Source organism: Phascolarctos cinereus, unplaced genomic scaffold (assembly GCF_003287225.1).
Source record: "Phascolarctos cinereus isolate Bilbo 61053 unplaced genomic scaffold, phaCin_HiC Scaffold_4;HRSCAF=312, whole genome shotgun sequence".
Classification (NCBI taxonomy): Eukaryota; Metazoa; Chordata; class Mammalia; order Diprotodontia; family Phascolarctidae; genus Phascolarctos; species Phascolarctos cinereus.
The window spans coordinates 236,851,050-236,865,909 of NW_027555847.1; the positions used below are offsets into that span (position 1 = coordinate 236,851,050).

At 38.6% G+C, this 14,860-nt stretch overlaps 1 pseudogene; it reads left to right on the plus strand.

Annotated features, from left to right (window-relative positions):
• Positions 1 to 5,350: 5,350 nt before the first annotated feature.
• Positions 5,351 to 6,027, plus strand: LOC110223824 (large ribosomal subunit protein eL14 pseudogene; annotated as a pseudogene).
• The last annotated feature ends 8,833 nt before the right edge of the window (positions 6,028 to 14,860 follow it).

Genomic DNA, 14,860 nt, shown 5'->3' on the forward strand with positions numbered 1-14,860 from the left:
AGCATAAGCACCGATGATAGTGGCATGGCATTTTCCTACAAGTGGCAATCACATTGTCATGAACCTGTCATTCACTCCTTTTGGTAGGCATACAAGCTTGTTGACTACATTAGTTTTGATTGCAAAACCTATGCCAGCTTCACAGCACTTCCCCTTCACTATGGCCACTCCAGGAAAACATGTATCCAGCTCTGACTTTGGTAAGCTGGCCTTCATTTGCCAGCCTTGCTTTACTCAGGGCTGCTGTTTGGTAGTGATACTTGTCGAGTTCTCTCACAACAAGAGCTATTTGTCTTTCAAGTCTACTGGATTTTATGTTGCCTATAAGTGTGCACACATTCCACGTACTGATAGTGAGTGGAATCATCTTTGCAGAAGTTTTTGTATATTTTTTTGTGTTTCAACTGCAGGGTAAGATCCCTGCCTGCTGTGGTAATCAGGCCAGGGTTGGGTAAGCAGGCAATTTTTAAGGCACTTTTTCTAGTCTCTTCCCCACCACAGCAATGTGGTCCTTAAAAGGCTACTCAGACACCCAGAGGGATGCCAAATCCCACTGCTCCTTCTAGTGAGAAGATGACCCTGTGGCCTGAGCCACTTGTGTGCAGAGTTTTGACTACAGCTCCTTATGTATCCACACATGCTGCTTCCTCACTTGCCTGTCACCACAAGATTTTGAAATAGGTAAAAATGGTAAAGTGGTATGAGTGATGTCTTTTGATTCATGCATAAATTGGACTTAAGTGAGGCAGAATTACAAGAAGCCATTGGTTTCATCCTCTCTTCCAGAGTCATCACAGTCCAGGGGCAGGACAGAATCAAGATGACTGGTAATGGCTCAAGATGCAGGGGATGACCTTGGTGTCTTCGATGTCTAACCAAGCCCTAAGCACTCCACAGCACCTGCTTCAGCTGCCTTTGTGTCCACTGGAACAAATTGTTCTCATCCAGGAAAAGTCTTTACATGCTTAAGGATACACATCCCCTTAACTCACCAACAAGTTTCAGACCCTTTGGTTACCCTCAACCTGGTTTTAGCCTGTCTGCAGAAACAGTTTACCAGAGTGTGGCCTCTGTGCATGCTACAGCTTCTCAAAGCCACAGGTGAGAGTTAGGTAGCCACCAAAAGGGGAAAGCAGCCCTGAGAAGGGCTCAGCAGCCTTCACATCAGAGGTACTAGTCTTCCCTGAACACACCCTACACCCCCAATGGTATGGAAAAAGTATAAGGAAGTAGGATTATGCTAACCCCTGAAGAATGAGTCTAGGCAGAATATCTATGGCTGTAGAAACATACTGAGGAAGACAGGTGAGTAGATTGTTTAAAGTTTTCCCTCCTGGTTTTGAAAGGTAATGATGTTGATCCTGTGAGGCTATAGTAGACTCACCTCACCAAAGGCAGGAGGAGGTGAAGGTGGAGGTGAACCCCTGGTTTTTCCAGTTAGGTAAAAGGTAGAAGTGTGAAATGGTCTAACTAAAGAGATCCCTGGGGACGAGGATGGAAGTTAGCATCTCATGGCTGTGTTTGGTTACAGGTATGACTGCTGGAGTATTGGAGAAGGCCCTGGGGTGAAAACAGGAATGTAGCAGGAAGATATAACAGTTTTAGAAATGGCTACTAATTAAAAATTGGTTTTCTCTTTACTTCTGATTAGAATCAGTCAGTCAATAATCATTAAGTGCCTACCATGTTCCAGGCACTGGGGATAAAAAGAAAGGCAAATAACAGTCCCTAACCTTGAGATGCTCACAATCTAATGAGGGAGACAATATACAGGTTTGCCTGAAAGAAGGGAGAAACTCCATATTGAATGACTGACAGGCCTTTTAGGAGCATGGAGCTGATACTGTACTCCCTCCTCCAAAAAGGAGTGTTCAGTCTCTGCTTCTGGCATAAAAGGCGTTTGAGAAAACTGGTAAGTTTATTTTAAAAGCTGTCTTGAGAAGACAGGATCATTTTCTATCTCACAAAATCTATGTTGCAGAGAAGTCTATCAGTCACACGGTTGCATTCAGTGGAAATCAGAGTGTTCTTTCCTCAAGGCTCAGTAATTGACTTTCTGTCCAACAGGAAATGCATAGCAAGCAAATAGCAGACCTATTTGAGAGTCATATGCAAGACAATAACAATATAACAACAATTGCTCCTACAAAGGACTAGAAAAGACCAAAATTCACTTACTTTTAAGCTTCTCATATATATAGAATTAAGGTCATGGTAATATATGACATGAGCCAAAGAGTGTGTTGGGACATTGTCTTCAGATGGTTCCCCAAAACACCATAATCACAACTCTGCCATCAAGAAATAGGCAGCATCTCCTCTAAAAGACACATGGGTGTGGCTTGGAAAAATGCTGCTGCCCAGAAAATAGTGGTACACAATGTTACGGTAGAAAAAACACTGGCTTTGGAGCCAGAAATCCTGTTTGCTATTTCTCTGAGCCTCAATTTTGTTATTTATAAATTAATAATAAGAGCTGATATTTATTTAGTACTTTATCCATGCTATTGAATTTTTGATCAATTTTAATTTAATTTGAGTCCTATAGAATAGGACTAGTATTATTATACCATAAATTAAGTTTTCAGTAGAGGAGGAAACTGAGGTATGAAGGTTAAATAACTTGCCAACAAAAGCATATTTTTCAAGGTGAAATTTGAATATAGATAATCGTCGACTCCAGGTCACTCTTCTGTTCACTGTACCACTCCAATTATCATTAAGGGATCGGTCACACTTCAAGGTCTCTTTTAGCTCTAAATCCTGTGATCCCAAAAGAGTGATTGATTTGCCTTTTTAAAGTAGGTCTGACAGGCAGAAATGTATCATAGAGAGATTTTTCTTGAAAAGAAATTTTTATCAGGGTGGAGGGGAGACAGAGCCAAGATGATGAATTAGAGTCAACCCAGCTGAACTCTCTCAACATTCCTTTCCAAACAACTTTAAAATAACACCTCAAATTAAATTTTGGTGTGGCACAACAAACAGAATGTGAGAAGGAGACACTTTTCAAACCTAAGAAAATTTAAGATGTCTGCACAAGTCTGTGACACTAGGGTAGAGTCCCTAGCACATACAGGCAGAGGTTGCAACAGTGGTGGCAGCAGCATCTTCATGAGCTCTCAGCCCAGAGATAGTAAGGGAGTTGGTCAGAAAGAGATTATAGGGGACCCTTTGCTGGCACTGGGTGCAGTTGGCACTGATTGGCAACTCTGCTGTCCATACATAGTTCTGGGTTACAGTTCCAGGGCAGAGAGGAGCACTGGTGTCAGTCATAAGAAAGCAGGGGCCCTGGTCACAGCTCCAAAATAAAAAGCAGTGTTGGTGCTTGTGGCTAGAGGGGACCAGGGCCTTTCCTAGGTAAAGACAAGAGTTTAGAATATACTACCGTGAAGCACCAAAAACTTGCAAACCCCCAGAACTAGCTCTGAAAACAGCAGCATAATGAAGCCTGAAGTTTTGGACAGTGCTTTTCCCACCCCCAGGTGAGCAGAGCCCAACTTTAACATAAAGTTCAAAGTTAAGGAATGGGCTGGAAAATAAGCAAGCAACCATAAAAAAATAATTTGACCACAAAAAGCTACTACGGTAGCAGGGAAGCAAATATAAACTCAGAAGAAGACAACAATGTGAAAACAGCTACAAACAAGGCCTCAAAAAATGCTAATTGGATCCAAGCCCAACAAGAACTCCTTGAAAAGTAAAAGAAAGCTATGAATGGTGGAAGAAAAAATGGGAAAAAAAACAAGAGTGATGTAAGAAAATTATGAAAACAGCTTGGTAAAAGAGCCACAAAAAATACTGAAGAAAATTAGCACCTTAAAAAACAGAATTGACCTAATGGTAAGAAGCACAAAAATTCACTGAAGAAAAGAATTCCTAGAAAAACAAACAAGCAAAAAAAAACCAACCCAGAATTGGCCACTTAATAAAAGCTTATTAATTGATTGGCATATTGATTGATGAATAAATATTTAATATTATAACTTCTCATTGTCAGCGATGCCTTCAAAGATAATATAATTTTCCTATTTGCTTGTCTTGGCTTTATCATATTTTTTTCCACCATAGCTAAGATATTTAGTGCAAAACTTGCTTTTTAAAGTCAAGTTAAACATAAGAGATATTGTTCTATTACCTCATTATTATTATTCTGTATGTCTTAAATGCATTTCTTGATTGCAGCAATTTGTCAGTTTTAAAAATCTATTCCTCCATTCTTTTTCTTTCTTATTAGGCATCTTTATCTATTCATAATTAGGGTGATGTTCACTAAGTTTTTGTTTTCTTTCAGAAAATGCAGAAATGCATATGTGTATGTATATTTTAAGACTGTAAAAAAAAATTGCAGCCACTGTGAATTATTTTGCTTAACACTAATGTGTTGTCTCCCTACCTTATCCCAAACTCTCCTCCCTCCCTGCTAAGTCCCAAGAGCCTTGAGTTCACTTTTATTATTATTCTTTCTCTATTGTCTGTCTTGCCTTTCTCTTTCCAACCCCAGACAAGAGTGTAATACCTAATCCTTCTATTCCTATCCCCTTAAACTCATACATTCTTCTCTTTCAGTACCATTAATTTGTAATGGCCCTTTCTAACAAGTTTTGATTTCATCCAAAACTCTTTCTTTTTTCCACTCCCTTCTAGGATTCTCTAGAGTCTATTCCTACGAATATTAATGCTCCATGAGAGGCAACAAGGTGCTGCAAGAAATGTTCTATACTCCTCATAAAGGGGTGAGGATGTGTGGTCCTGTTCTTTGATTTTTTTTCTTGTCATTTAACACTTTAATCATTATTCTACCCTCTTTCTGAATCTGTGACCCTCTGCTCAGTCCTTTTTAAGCCATACCTCATTGGTGTCCCAACCATTTCCTCCCCTCTAGTTCAGGGGTTCTTAACTTGGTGCCCTTCAATTTATTTTTAATATATAGCTTGATACCAATAATTGAATAGAATCAGTATATTTTAAAATACTATGCATTTAAAATCATTGTTCTGAGAAAGTTCCATAGAGTTCAACAGATGACCAAAGTATGCTATGTCATGCAAAAGATATTAAAAACCACTTCTCTAATTGGAGTTAGTAGTGAGATATATGACCCAATATTGTAGAAGTTAATTCACTGTTCTTTCCAATGTTCTCTCTGCCACAGTAGAATTCAATCCACAACACTAACCTTATGCCCTCCCATTTTGGTGTGCTTAACTCATGATATTGCCAGACCTTTCCATTTCTACTAATTGTATCAATTGCTATTCTTTCCTCTGTGACTTGCTCCCTAATGTCCTACCCTTACTCCCCCCACTATATCAAAAGTAAAGGGAGACTCTCGTTCGGCGCCACCAACATGGTATTCAAGAGCTATGTGGAAATTGGCCAAGTGGCCTACATTCCCTTCGGGGCACATGCCGGCAAGCTGGCAGCTATTGTGGATGTTATTGATCAGAACAGGGCTTTGGTTGATGGCCCATGCAGTGGTGTGAGGAGGCAGGCCATGCCATTTAAATGTATGCAACTTACAGACTTTGTACTCAAGTTCCCACACAGTGCTCGTCAGAAGTAAGTCCGGGCTGCTTGGGAGAAAGAAAAGATCAATACAAAATGGAAAGCCACAGGATAGGCCAAGAAGATTGAAGCCAGAGAACGGAAAGCTAAGATGACAGATTTTGACCGTTACAAAGTCATGAAGGCCAAGAAAATGAGAAACCAAATTATCAAGCATGAAGTAAAGAAGCTCCAGAAGGCGTCCACCTAGAAGGGCTCTCCTAAGAAGGGGGCTGCCCAGAAGGCACTGGCCGCAAAGGTCTCTACCAAGAAGGTCCCCTCAAAGACATCTGAGGGTCAGAAAGCCGCCCCTGGCCAGAAGGCTCAGAAAGGTCAGAAAGCCTCTGGCCAGAAGTCCTCAGCCAAGAAGGGACCTGCCCAGAAGGGATCCGCTCAGAAGGGACCTGCTCAGAAAACAGCTGCTCCAAAGGCAAAAAAATAAGAGGCTGCCAGAAATCAAATAAAGATTTTGCTAGACAAAAAAAAGTAAAAGGAGAAAATAAAATAAAAGTGCTTTATCCACCTTTCTTTCAAGTCCTAATCACTCTTGCCTAGATCATCTTTTCCAATTCTCTCCTCTCTCCACTGTCTCCCTTATTCTGTATTATAGAACTACTTATAATATTGATTTACTAATGAAGGGATAACATCTTCCCCTCTTAAACAAAATTATAAGATCATAGATCCAGAGCTATGAGGAACTCCACATTTAATGTAGCCCAACTCAGTTTTTACAAATTCTTTTGGCTTATTGCTACTCTTTGCCTTCTCAACATCTTTCAGGCAATATGCAATTTTTTAAAAAATAAGATGTAATTTAGAAATGGCCAGTAAGCCCAGTCCTAATGAGTATGGGCTTGTTTTACTCAAAATATGCTATTTTGTTTTGAGGTACCATGTAAACTTCTTTGCTCTTGAGAATATCACCTTCCAATTTTCCCCGTTTTTCCTAATAGCACAAAGTAATCCTACAGGAGAAGGTATACTGTATTTGGCATCAGAGGATGTATTTTTGAATCCTAGATCTTCCACTTAATAGCTATGTGGTCTTGGACACATTAATTAATTTCTCTGAACCTCAGTTTCTTCATTTCCTGTAAAATGAAGAGATTAGACTTGATGGCCTCTTAAGATCACTTTCAGTTCCAAATCTATGATATTATAATCTGATTAATTATGTTTCTACTGTACCTTGAAAGAGGTTCCTAATTAATAAAGTTAAAGAAGCTCATTAAAATAAATTTTATTAGGCTTAAAGATTATTTTTAAATTGTCTTTATAAAGTTAATACACAAAAGATTCTGCTACAAACTCCTACTGTAATACTGCTCTTTATATAATTCATTTAATTATATAAATGACCCAGGAACCAATTAAACATAAGATCTCAGTGAATCTGCAACTAGACCAACCATATTTCTGTCATTCTACCCCAACTATGTTGCTTTAATCATCCCACTCTGTCAGGGGGACACAAACTGAGGACCCTTAAAATTAAGATAATTTGACTGGTTTCACTTGGAGTCTTTTCACTGTAACCTTATAATGGATTAGAAGAAAAAGCATTGCCTGATTGCTTTACAAAAGGTTGAATTTCTTGGAAAGTTTATCTTGAAAAATTGGCAAATACACACCAATTTCTTTTTAATGCAATTCCTAGATGAATCCTGCAATGATAAGGCAAATACTTAGCTTGAGTGTTAGTTTTTTCCCTTACACTATCATGAACATGATTAAATAAAAAAGAACTATGCAGATCAATCCTTCCTTCATTTCTCACGGAAATTTTAAAGGACTCACAGTCCTCTTGAAGTTAAGCAGAAAGGGTGAGACCTTGAGAGCTAGAGTGGGAAGATAATTGCCAGGTCGTTTTACAGATGATTCTTCTCCCTTACACATCATTTGTTGCTCAATATCCTGCTTTCTGAGCATTCTTTTCCCCATTTTTCCCATTAGCAAGATGGCATTTAAACTCTCTTTTATATGTCTTCAGCCTCCTGATAATAAATATGTGTCCTGGGAAGGAAACACATAGTCAAATTGAGGTCCCTAGGAATTTGTACATTTCTCTTGCAGCTTAGGGTAGGTCTCATTGCTAACAAAAAAGGGATTATAATATTTATGACTGGGTATCTGGTTTCATTTCCCAAATATTTTAATGATGTCTTATGGAGAGAGTAATATTCTCATTTCAAGTGATGATGCATCTGAGGCCTAGCAAAAATAAGGGGCCATGATAGTCTAAATTGGGATGAGGCTCCTAATTAGTCGATTCAAGCACACCATTTTACATCAAAGGCACCATGTAACTAACCCAGAAATACTTTACCATCTCTATTTACATATCATGACTTTAACTTAATTTCAGGTAGTAAGTTTTGATAACTCTATGATCATCTTACCCTACTGTCAACTTTTCAGTCTTTCCATAATGACTGACTCCTTTTGTGATGAATGCAAAAATGCCCAAGCCTCCCTAATCCTCAAAAAAAACCTTTGACTGACTCTAAAATCCTCAAGTACCATCATACATCTTTTCTCCATTTTATATTCTTATCTTCACTTTCTCTCCTCTCATTCACTTCTCAACCTCTTGCATTCTGGATACCCATTTCATCACTCAACTAAAACTATCTTCTGAGTTACTTCTGTTGTTGTTCAGTGGTTCTCAGTCACATGTGACTCTTCGTGACCTCATTTGGCATTTTCTTGGCAAAGAAACTGGAGTGGTTTTCCATTTCCTTCTCTAGTTCATTTTACGGATAAGAAAACTGAGGCAAATAGCATTAAATGACTTATCCAAGGTCACACAGCTAGTAAATGTCTGAGGCCAGATTTGAACTGAGGAAGATGAGCCTTCCTGACTCCAAGGCCAGCACTCTATCCACTGTGCCACCTAGCTGCCCAAGTTGCTAATGATCTTAGTGCACTTTTCTGAGTTCTTAGCATTCTTGATAGCTCTGCAGCATTTACCACTGCTGATTTCCTAGATACTGCTCTCTTTTGGTTTTTCTCTTTGACCTGTCTGATCACTCCTCAGAAAACTGTGTTGAATATCATATGTCATCTATCCCATAACTCTAAATGTAGCATAAGGCTCAGTCCTGGGCTGCCTTCTCTCCCTAAACTCTTTCTCTTTGCAGTGATCTCACTAGCTCCTATGGGCTTGGTTATCATTTTTCTTCAAATGACTTCCAAATCTATATATCCAGCCCTAGTTTTTCTCCTGAGTTACATTCCTATACAGCTAATTGCCTATTAGACATTCCCTATAGGACATCTTATAGACATCTCAAATCTGAGATATGAAAAACAAAGTTCAAAATCTTTCCTCAAAAACCTACTCTTACTTTCAAGGACATTACCATTCAGTCTACCAGGTTTGAAATCTCAAAATCATATTTGACTTTTCACTTTCTCATCCTTCCTATCCAATTAGTTGCCAAGTCTTGTCAATTCTACCTCCTTAATATCTTTCACATCTATCTCCTTCTTTCACATAGCCATCACCTTAATCAGGTATATCACCTCTCAGCAGGATTATTGAAAAAGCCTCCTAATTTGGTCTATCTGCTTTGTCTCTCCTCTCAAATCTATCATGCATACAGCTGCCAAATTCATATTCTTAAAGCATAGGTCTGATTATGTTACTCCCTTGCTCAGAAAGCTCCACTGACAATGGATTAAATTCAAATTTTTATATTTGGCAATAACCATCTGACTCTAGTCTACATTCCCAGGATTATTACATGTTATTTAACTTCACACACCCTACATTTCCATCAAACTAACTGACTTGTTATATTTCATTCTCCCATATCTTTCTCCTATCTCCATGACTTTCTTTATATAGGTTGTCCCCAATATTTGGAACACCCTCCTTCCTTACCTCCACCTTTACAATCTCTAGCTTCTTCAAAGCTCAGATGAAGTACCATAACCCTCCATTTGCTATGTCCCTCAACAATTTTTTTTTACTTTGTCTATATTTTGTATTTAATAAATATATCCATAAATCTTGTTTCTGCCAAGGGAGAATAAGTTCTTGAGAGAAAGGATTGTTGTTTTTGCCTTTGTATCTCCAGTGCCTAGAAGAATGCTTGGCACACAACAGATGCCTAATATGTTCATTGATTGTTTGTGCAACATTTAGGGGGCCACTGTATTGAACAGTACCTGGCCAGGAATGAGGTGGAAAACTGGAAAGGTAGGAGAAAAATCATGAAGGGTTTTGAATACTAAACAGAGGATTTTGTATTTGATCCTGGAAATGATAGTGGACCATTGGAGTTTATCAAGTAGGGGTATGTTTGATATAGTCAGACTTATGTTTCAGGAAAATCACTTTAGATTCCGAATGGAAGATGTATTAGAGTGGGGAGTAGGGTTTGGTAAAGGAAGGTAGAATGAGAGGTGGAAAAAGCTAATACGTCATGGTTTGAGAATCCTTTTTTTTTTTAAATTTTAGGCAATTGCGGTTAAGTGACTTATCCAGGATCACACAGCTAGTAAGTGTCAAGTGTTTGGTCTGAGGCTGGATTTGAACTCAAGTCCTCCTGACTTCAGGTGCTCTTTGCACTGTGCCACCTAGCTGCCCCAGTTTGAGAATTCTTGAACATGGAGGTGGCACATTTGTGGATGACGGCAAGGTCAAGTATATGGCGATCTTTGTATATAGCTGAAGTGGGATAGAGGAGTAGGTCACAGGAATTGAGTAGGTTGAAGAACTAAGTGGTTAGGGTATTTGAGACAGAGTCAATAAAGCCATACCATGATGCCATAGATTCATAGTTGGAAAGTTACAGAAGAATTTAATTCTAATTCTGTGGCATGCTAATGGTTAGATACCATATAGATGAGTGGTGTCAAACTCAAATAGAAAGGGGGCCACTAAACCATCCACAAGGATCTATGTGGAATACATATTGACTTAGTTTTAAAATTTAATGTTTATCTTCATTTTATAATATTTTTATTTATTTTGTTAAATATTTCTCAATTAATTTTTAACCTGATTTGGGCCCCACTTAGGAGTGTTGCAGTCACATATTTGATCCTCTGGTATAAATCATTTGCTATACTTTTTTTTTAAAATCTGCTTTGTCAGGGAAGCTAGGTGGCATAGTGAATAGAGCACTGGTCCTGGAGTCAGGAGGACCTGAGTTCAAATCCAGCCTCAGACACTTAACACTTACTAGCTGTGTGACCCTGGGCAAGTTAACCCCAATTGTTCACCAAAAATAAAAGCCTGCTTATCTTCAGCTATTTTACTAATCATATTTTGCTAATAATATGCCTACCTATATGCCAAATATATATTCCTACATTATATCCATAAGGCAAATGAAAACAAAAAAAAATTCCAAGTTATTTTCATCATATTCCTTGCCTACCCAACTATGCATACCTCTCTTTTTCAATAACAACAAAATGGTATTATTTCATAACTTTTCCTTCTTATTGAATTTAGCCAAACTAGTTTCTGGGTGATGCCACACATTTACTCTAAGAAACCAATTATAGAGGAGTAGAACCTTGTTAATAGCTCCAAGTATTTTAATAATACAGAGGACCAAGCTCATCCTATGCAGATCTCTTTTAAGCAGTCAGTCCCACTTAAAGTAAGCCCAAACTTATACTCTCTGTAATTCATTGTGTAAAATAAATGTCAATAGCTCCTATAGCAAAAAGCTTATCAAATACTTCTCTGACATGACCCAAGTCACCCAAGCAGGATACATTGGATGGTAGATGATAGGTCTCAGTATCTCCATTTTACCTATTGGTAAATTTGAAATATAACTGATTTAGAACATAGCTAATTCCATTTTATGCTATATTTTCTGTTATTGTATTTCTTTTTCTATGTGATACTAAACATATTAAATGTCTTCTTCAGTACCTCCCTTCCCCAATCACTTTACAGTTACAAAAGAAAATTCATAAGACTTTGAATAGTTCCCCGGAATTCACCCACTTCTCTTTATTCTATCTAACAAAGTTGGAGCTTAAAAAATGTTAATTACCTAACTCACCCATGGCTCCAAGAAACTATAGCATGGGCACAGCCACACCCCAGTAAAACCATTAGGCAGATGGGTTAAACCAGGTTGAGGGTAGCCTACAGGCTCAAACCTATCAGTGAGGTAAGGGGATGTCTACTCAAAGCATGTGAAGACTTTTTCCAGCATAATGAGCAAATGACAGTAATTTATTCAAACATCAATGAAGGCAGCTAAAGCAGGCACTGTGGATCACTTAGAACTTGGTCAGACATCAAAGATGGTCATCCACTGCATCCCAGCCATCTCTGGTCATTTTGACTTTTGTCTTGCCACTGGACTTTGCTGACTTGGAAGGGAAAATGAGGATGATGACTTTGTGCAGCTCTGCCTTACTTAAATCTAGTTCATGAGCAAGTCAAGACATCATCTATCATCCACTCCTTGATATCATTGGTTCTCTTCCAATATGAAGGAGGAACAACACCTGACTGATAAAGAAGATACTATCTTCTTTGGTCTGGTGTAAATGACAATACTAAAAGCCTTAGTTTAAACATCCCTTTTCTTTAGCTTAAAATATGCCTTTTCCTGCCTAGTGCTCTACATGATCTTACCAAAACTCTGGGTCATATAGTTCAGAAGGGACTAATTATATGTCATCTATGAAATTGTGAGATACACGCATCCATCACCTATTGATGTGGACCATCACACTCTTAGAGTGGACAAATAAACTGCAGTGTACCTGTCTGTCTATAATCTGTGATGGTTTATTCATGCAGTGTTTAGCAAGGACCCTGAAAATTTTTGCAACAGTAATTTGAGAGCTATTGAGCAAGTGACTGATCCACAGTTACCCAATGACTCAGTAAGATAGGATCAATGGATCCAATGCCCCCTGAGCCCTAGCCTAGAACTTCATTTTACTTTGGCCATGTGTAATGCTGCACAGAGCTAGCCAGTGGGACAGAGTCAGTCTGAGTGACCCCCATGTTTTAACCTTGCTCAACCTTTGGGAGTGCTCACGTAGCCTGAAGGAGAGTGTGATCTTCTTACTGCTAATCCCATCTCCTACAGACTAATCACATCACCTGAGAACTAATTTCATCTCCCAGTGGTGCTGTACTGGAGAGGAGCTCAGGTGACACTAATCCCACCTCTTCATTGAGAGGTCTACCAATCAGGATTGTCTTACCCTTATATGTAAATTGTTTTATTCCTATCAATAAAAGCAGTGGGAAGTTTGAGTTCCCATGGGGTCTGCACTCCAACTGCTTGATACCTTGGTATGCTAACAAACTCCTTTTTTGTCTTATTTCCTGATTTTGCCTTTAACTAACTGAGACAAGACCTGAACCAGGATTTTCTTCTAACAACACAATCTCATTGAACTATGTGAAATGAAATAATTCTTTTTAAGTATATATTATTTCAGCAGTGTCCATACTTTTTCCACTTATTGAAACAGTATTCCTGCTATAACTGATTTAGGAAGTCTTTGTGAATTGTTTTACTGGGGAAAAAAAAGGTTATTTAGTGGTTAAACTTCTGGCAATGAACCTTTCCATATTTAGTGAAGTTAGTCCTAGGATAATAACCATCAATCACTGAGCCTATACTGAAAGTCTTTCCAGCTTGATAAAACCTGCAAGGAATTATACTTCATTGATGTAATCTTTGTTGTAAACCAAGCTTGATTCAAGCCAGTCTGGTGGTTCAGGTTTGTGATTGACATGATATGAGGCACTTATAAATCACATAATAATTAGCAAAAAGATACTTCCCTAGGACCCCATACTGGCTCAAGCATATGTGTCTAATCTCATCTTCATACAGAAATGTGTTTGGTCAGCAAAGCACAGTGTAGCAATTCATAGCAGCAGAACATCTGCCACTTCTAAGGCACACTAACTTCTAATAGGCTGGCCCCTTTTTGCCCTTAGGTGACTAAAAAAAATTAAAAACAGTGTCAGAGAGAGAATTTGGGGAAGATGGTAGAGTAGATCCAAAAACTTTCAGCTCTCCAAATTTCCTCCACAAAAAAAGACAGAACATTGCCTCACGGCAACAGAAATAAATATGGGGTAAAGCAGTTGTCCTCCTAAGACATTTTGAGAAGATCCCAGGAAAGACCCAACCTCCAGGGGCTGAGGTTCAGCCTGAGTGAAGTGCAAGCAACTTTCGGCCAATTCTGTAGAATCAACAAACAGCAAGCTTTGGGGACAGCTAGGTTGAGAAGCAACCTCAGCCTTAGACACTTCCATTTTGCAGACAGTGTTGGGGTCTGACAGCTGAGTAGGAGAAGATTGAAGGACCTTTCACTATTGAGGGACACCAAGCACAACTGTGCTGACCCAATGCATAGTAGGCTGTGGCTGTGGTGAGAAGGAGCTAACATATACCTGGTAAGTGCAGTAGTGAGGGGCAGGAACCTTATTGGCTGTGGGCACTGGCAGGAGAGTAGGGTCCCTTTGTTTCTGTTCCAGAGGACAGCTGTAGTTTGCAGCCACCAGAGAGGCTGCAGGGATCAAGATCATTTGTGGGACAGTGTGGCTAGGGGCCCTAACTGTGGTACAGGAGTAGAGAGGAGAACCCCAGGCTGGGACCCAAGATAGACCTCAGAAAATAACAGTAAAAAGGACCTGAGACTTGGGGCATCATTCCCCATACCACAGGACTATAACTTGATTACACTAATAACTGCAAATAAACAAACAAATAAATAAAGAGTAAGCAAAGGAGAAAGAACCCAACCATAGATAGCTACTATGGGGATAGAGAAGATCTGGGTTCATGCTCAAAGGAAGATAATGGAGCTAAAAAAAGTCATTCCTTTTTTAATGAGAAATGTCAAATGGTCCCAAACACAAAAAGAGTTCTTGGAAAATTTTTAAAAGGACTTTAAAAACCAAGTAAGAGAGATTGAAGGAAAATTAGGGGGAAAATCCAAGAAAATCAAGAAAATTATGGAAAGGAAGTCAACCAACTTGAAATAGAGAATCAAAAAGCTAAGGAAGAAAATAATTCTTTAAAAACTAGAATTGGGGAAGGAGAAGCTAATGACATTCTAAGACACCAAGAAATAATAAAACAAAATCAAAAGAATGAAAAAAAAGAAGAGAAAGTGAAATATCAGAAAAACAATGGATTTAAAGAACAGATCAAGGAGACATAATTTAAAGATAGTCAGAGTATATGATTAAAAAAAAGAATTTTGATACACTGTTACAAGAAATTATCAAGGAAAATTGCCCTGAATTTCTAGAATAAGAAGGCAAAGCAGAAATAGAAAAAGTCCACTGATCACT